This window comes from Neltuma alba, unplaced genomic scaffold (genome assembly GCF_004799145.2).
Source record: "Neltuma alba isolate B1F8T4 unplaced genomic scaffold, ASM479914v2 tig00013506_pilon, whole genome shotgun sequence".
In the NCBI taxonomy this organism is placed as follows: Eukaryota; Viridiplantae; Streptophyta; class Magnoliopsida; order Fabales; family Fabaceae; genus Neltuma; species Neltuma alba.
This window is the reverse complement of record NW_021637729.1, coordinates 31,563-38,310: the sequence shown is the minus strand read 5'-3', so window position 1 is coordinate 38,310 and position 6,748 is coordinate 31,563. Positions and strand designations below refer to the sequence as shown.

Here is a 6,748-nt window from a genome sequence, read left to right as displayed (position 1 = left end):
GGCTACCCACTCAGACCGAATGGTCCGGTCTGACCCTGTGTTTTATATTTAATTTTTTAATTAAAAAATTATAATTTCCTTAACTACCGATCTGAGATTAGCAAGTTGCCCTCTCATATGATCGCATCTCCGCCTCCCTTCTTCCACTTAGCTTCTCTGATCTGTCGCAACTCCATTCATAGAGTCGTAGGTGCTCACCATCCGCATTTCCCCCATTCCCTCTTTAGTTTCGAGTATGGAGGAATACTGTTGAGGGAAGAGTGAAACCACTAGCTGCAAGCGCGAGGGAGCAAAGACAAGCAGAGGAGAGAGAATATTTCGTTACAGAGGAACGAGGTGCTCGCATCTGTTATTGGGTTCATTGATTCCATTTCAAACACTTGGGTACTGTGCTGCCTTTTGTTAAAATTTCATCCTTTACTGATTATATTAATTAATGGTGATAGATATGACAGAGATGGGTTCTCGTGGAGGACTAGGGGAAGGAGGTGAAAAAATGGAGGAGGGTGAGGTGACTGGTCTGGTCCAATAACTCGGTAGACTAAGTTCAACCCAGGCTGGACCGGTCCTCAGACCAAAAATTTTAACCCTTTCTCAGACCGGATTTCAGACTCTGTGCAGCCATTATGTTGGTCTCTGCCTCTTTTTAGAAACTGATCCCTGCAGTATACTCACTTCTTACCTTTGCTGCTAAGAGTTTATTGAAGTAATTTCTTTTCATCTTCTAATTTCTAGTATAGTCTAATAATTAGATATAAGGTTTATACGTTCTATCTTTTGAACTTTTAGATAACTTGGGTCTGGTGCATACTCCTATCTTATATTCCTCTGTCCTATTTATGAGACAGAGAGAAAAAAACACTTTTTGATCCTATTTATAAGATATTGAGAGAAAATTTTTATATAGATGTATAATTTTACTCCTAATTTATTATTATGTTGACCTTATTTGCATGAATTATAATACTACTCCGGTCCTAATTATAAATGAGCCAAATTGACTAATTTTGAGGAGATTAAGGAAGTAAGTTGAGTTAATTTATTTGTCCTAAATAGTATTATCTTTCCCAAGATATCCTTGCTAATCAAGTGTATTAACCTAGAACTTAAATTATTAGAAGGACTATCTTGGACAAATTGAATAAATATGAGAGACAAAGTGGGTTGGGGTCTTATAATTAGGACCAAACTAAAAGTCAAACTGGGTCTTATATAAGGACCGGAGGTAGTATATATTAAATAACGATAAAATTAGAAAGTTATTATATTTTAAATGAGAGTTAATAAAATTTTAAATTTTTTTTAATCTGTGTAAAGCATGTTGAAAGTGTCTTATAAATAAAACAGAAGAGTATGTGCTTATATCTTTATATACTCAATCTTGTTCAATATAGTATAATTGGCTTTCTACAAAAGAAAATTCTACAAAAGAAGAAAATTATATTTAATTATTTTTCCTTATTTTCTGTCCCCATTTTTCGCCATAATATCTTCTAGCCCCCGCACCAAACTAATAATATACATTTCTTTAAAACAATAAACCATTATAGATAACGTCTGCATCCCAGTGGGGCGAGGGAGTAGTAACCAGTAATGCGCTACTCTCTTCTTGGGAGAAGACGACCTATGTCGAGAAGAAAAGCTTCATAGCATATATTAACATTTGGTGCTCGTCTAACACTTTATTACATGATATTTCTTTTTTATTATCCTTTTTTTAGTGGTGTTATATTATTTTTGTTAGTTTTTCTTTCTTCTCCCTCTGTATTTAATTCGTGTTTCTGTTTTTTTTTTTTACTACTGTAACTTTTTGACCTTGTATGTTTTCTTATGTTAATATCATTTTGCCTTTCCTTTTCTTAAAATAAAAAAAAACAAACAGTGATAGGGGACTAGAAATATATTATTTTCGATCCTTAATATAAAAGTTTAGTTTGACTTTTAATTTAATTTTAATATAACAGCTCAATCTATTTTGACTATTATATTTATCTATTTTTCTCAATGTGGTCCTTGTAATAGTTGTACATATCAATGTCTTATTGATTATACTTGTTAATAAGGATATTCTAGAAAAGATAATATCTTTTATTACAAATCATTAGTTTTAATAATTTTTTTAATCTACTCAAATTAATTAACTAATTCTTATATTAAAGACGAAAGAATATATATTTATATTAATAATATTAAGGGAACATAGTGGTGTGTGTTGCTACTCTAATAAAAATTGGCACGGCAATTTACTGTACGAGGTGCGTCATTGGAGACGTCCTTAATTGGGCGTCTGGTCGTTTTGGAATTTCCAGTTGAAGCGTATGGCTTACGAATTTTGGTCATCATAGTCTGCACATGACCCATGACTCATTTATGGACACGCCCCATATCCTAGTTATGCGCTCCATTTTATATTGGTTCATCGCCTTCCATGCTTTGTGGTCATTATGTTGTTTACAGCCTCCACTGTCCAATTCTCAGTTTTTCTTCTCTCCTCTCCCCCGAATTGCCAGAAGCTCTCCCTCTTTCCCAAAAATGAATACTAGTAATTGAAACGATTTATAAGTTTCGGCGGACTTATTATTTGTTACTTATTATGAGATTTTAGTCTTTTTTATTTGTCACTTATATCCTTTTTAATACTTCACTTCATTTTCAATTCTGCCCTTATTAATTATAGTAAAGTGAAGAGAGGAGAAATGAGTGAAAGAAAATACTAGTATTTAATGCTTCCCTTGATAAAGACAAAGTGAAAGATTTCATCTGTTTGATGCTCTTATTGATATGTGAAAAATTCTTATAAATGACAGCTAATAAGGACTAGATGGTGTTACCCCATCCCTAAGACCTTATTGACTAAATGGAAAGATTAAAGAAGTTACTAAACTATTTTAAAGTATCTATATTTATTAATTTTTTTCAAATTATCCGACTCACTTATAAATTGATATACAATCTAATTATATACATATGTATTTAAGGAGATAGGGTAACATTTGTTATCCTACCTCCTGTCTTTATATAAGAGTTCGATTGATTTTTATTTTGGTCCTAAATATAATATTTTAATCTACTTTGTCTTTTATATTTATAAACTTTTTTTAAAAAGTCCTTGTGATAATAGTAGTTTTAGCTAATAGACTTTATTAACAAAGATATTTTAAAAAAATAATACATATTTATTACAAATAACTATCTTAACTAGTTTACTTAATTTACTTAAATTAATCAACTAGCTCTTATATTAAGAACGAAGATAGTAGGTAAGCAATTTGGTAAATTTCTTAATCTTTTTAAATCAATTAACTGGATATTATATTAAGAATTGGAGATAGCATTATTTTCAAATACTTTTTCTTATTAGAAATGTCATATATTAACAACAGGAGCAGTACAGTAATGGTAAAAGCATATTCGACCATGGAAAAAGGGGGCATTAATTATTAGGCTGGATTCCTGTGAGCTGTCTGTCCCTCTCAAGACAGGACAATTTATTGGGCTTTAATGATAGAAGCCCAGCAGGTTGGGTAAATATTTGTCAGCATTTGGGTGAGGTAATTTCTGCGGGCGCAGTGAAAGGGGGGAGAATGAGAGGCCCACGAAGGGTGAAACAGGCCTCCAAATATCTCCTCACCCTTCATTGTGCACAATAAATGGCGTCTGACAAATATACCTAATCCTCACTCTCAAGTCTCAACCCCACGCTGGCACGCTCATAGATCTAGAGGCTGGCCCCAAAAGAAAAATGAAAAGAAAATCAGAGTCTAGAGGGAAACAAGTAATGAGGAGGGCAATAATGTCACTACACTCACAGGCAGTTTCCTTATGTAACACTATCTTTAGTCCTGATTATAAGACATTATTTATAGTTTATAAATAAAGTTTTATAATTAAAACCGAAGGTTGTATAAGATGCGTGTATAGGCATGCTTCCGAGGGGGCGATGCAGGAGATTGCTTAGAAGTTGTGAGCAGTATGATGGATGCGGCCAAACCACCTGAATTACTGTCTTCTCCATGGCACGGCCCTCGTAATCTACGATTAAGACAGCACAAAACTCTGTTCTTTTAGACAAATGACATGCATGCAATTTCATATCAGTGTGTAATTCAGTTTCAATATTACACACATTTCACATAGGTATTTTCACCACCTTCTTAATTTCCCCGTCTTGGATGCGCCCGCATTACAGCATGGACGAATTTTTATTTGCCATTCTTGGGAAGCTCGGCTGTGATGTTATGCGGGAGGAACGGGGCCTGAAGATGGGCTTTAGTTACTATACGGGATAATAGATAGATGTGGGCCGGGGGCAATAATCATCTGTTGAAATAGATGAATATATATATATATATGCATATATTTTTGTGTGTGTGTGTGTGTGTGAACTATAAAAGGCTGGACGTATTTGAGGATTGGATGGGCACCTTCCTCCCGTGTTAGCACACAAAAAAATTTAAAAAAAAAAAGCGGAAGAGGAGGAGGAATTCTGTGATGTGTAAGAAAGGGAAGAATGGGGATTTTTTTCCTTGGGTACAAAAAGGATGGGAATTAAATGCATAAGAGGCATAAGTTTGTGAACACATTTAAGTTGTGTTTGGCGTAGGTAAGGTATTTACTACTCTTGGATGGGGTTGGCAAGCAAATTTGGGAATTGAATGGGTTTGCATTTAATGAGAGCCCAACCCCATTAATATTCATCACTCTCTCCTTAAGGCTCATCTAACTTATTTAAGTTGTTACCCAAGACGTCTCCCTGTGCCTTTTTCAAACTCCATTCCTGCTCCCTCTTTTTGATGTAAAATGAAACCTTTAAACAACACATTCAAAAACGAAGTGAGCAAAACCCCACCCCATCCAATTGTTACCCAAGAGTTTCCCTGCCTCTCATTCTTCACATGTCACGCCCCTTCCCCCTCGCTCTCTCTCTCTCTATGTCTCTGATGTTGCAATACAATCACATCATCTCTTTCCTTTTAACTTCTCTCGTCTCATTCAATGCATCTCTTTTCAATATTCAGCTGCCTGCTTTATCCCCAACGGCTTAACTAACCCGCCTCAATATGCCTTCAAGGCTTCAATGCAACTGCCAAACAGATGTCTTCGATGGCTCGCCAGTGTAAAGTTTGATAGAATGATCAAAGAAGAACCCATCCTTCTTCAGTTACGACCCCACACCACTTTCGCACTCTACTTACACCTTTAACACCTTCCGCATCCTTGAGGATGCCCAATAACTTCTGACCCTCTCTCTTCCCCAACCTAAATGTATATATATCATACACTTCTGATCAGATTGATGCTTTCCCTCCATTTCGCCTTCCCTCTGATTACGTCAAGTTTCAGCTATCCTCTTCCTGGAGGGTGACAATGGCTAGGTTTCTCGCAGCACTGATCTTGGTCCTCGTGCTTATTTCCATGCTTCAAACAATGATTTCGTCTCTCTCTATCTCTAGCTACTCTCATACATAAAAAGCACCACCTTTTATTCTTTTGTTCGGATCTGGATATTAATTACTGCTGGAGATTCAATGGTGCGATCATCCCTCATATATTACCACTCATACAGGGCATGGCTTCTCATGGGCACGGAGGCCACCACTACGATGACAAGGTAATTAACGTTCCCTAACGAATTATCCACTCCACTTCCATTCTTCGTTTTCTTGACGATGGGGTTAAGTTTGGACCTAGTGTTCTGCTTGCAGAAAAAATTTGGACCCGGCAGTCTCAAGAGCTCCGGTAAGTTAGCTAAGTTTTTTGCTTCAGTAATGTGCTTTGTTTTTTACGCCTATATGTGTTTGTGTGTGCACATATATATAAATATATGATTGAGAGTGTGAGCATAACAATGAAACTGGAGAGCAGAATGCCCATCAGAATGCTCAAGGAGGTGCAAGAAAACAGTACCACAAAGCGTGCATGTTCTTCCGTCAGAAGTGCTGCCGGAAATGCCTGTGTGTGCCTCCTGAGTCCTGACCATTATGGCAACAAAGCTGTGCGCCCTTGCTACAACAACTGGGAAGACCAAGGAGGGAGGACCCAAATGCCCTTAAACTTACCCTCTCTCTTACAAAATTATTTGTACCTCTTCAGTCATTTTAAAATGTTTAATACACTAACAATTACACTGAAAATAATTTACTATACTTTATAATAAAAAAATTAAATCAAACGATGCAGCTTGGGGGTAAAGTGGTAAACGACCGCCGCCGATGATAAGCAAAAAAGAGAGAGAAGCTAGTTTCCCATACTCCGCAGTTCAATTACTAGTCCCCAAGATAGATAAACGCCAAAACAGGGCACTCCGTCTCTATCATTAATGAGGGGACCAAAGCGTCATTTGACACAATCATTTTGATTTCGGTGTTGATGATACATGTCAGCACGCATAATAGCCAGTGCTCGCGCCTAATGTTTGATAATAGTAATAATAATAAGACTTTCATCCCGTGGAAGTTGGCTCGGATTTTATGTTTAACAAAAAAAAAGGGGGGGTCCCTGCGTAGGCAGGTGCACTGTTGAGGATAACGTGCACGCACGTTGTAACAGCAGAAACAGAGTACTAAAGTCTAAGACTAAATAAGCCTGTTGGGTTCTGCTGAGAATGATTGAAGCTCTTGATTTAGACAGAGGAATAGGATTATGGGTGGGATTAAGAAATTGGAAAGTTGATGTGTCTAATCGGGTAATTCGGGGGGTCACGTCTGGGAATAGCGTGTGATTTGTGGTGGCAGGGGCAGAAATGTGC

At 36.6% G+C, this 6,748-nt stretch overlaps 1 pseudogene; it reads left to right on the top strand.

Moving 5' to 3' along the window:
- Window positions 1-5,367: 5,367 nt before the first annotated feature.
- LOC114737863 (gibberellin-regulated protein 4-like) lies at window positions 5,368-6,053 on the top strand (annotated as a pseudogene).
- Window positions 6,054-6,748: the final 695 nt, after the last annotated feature.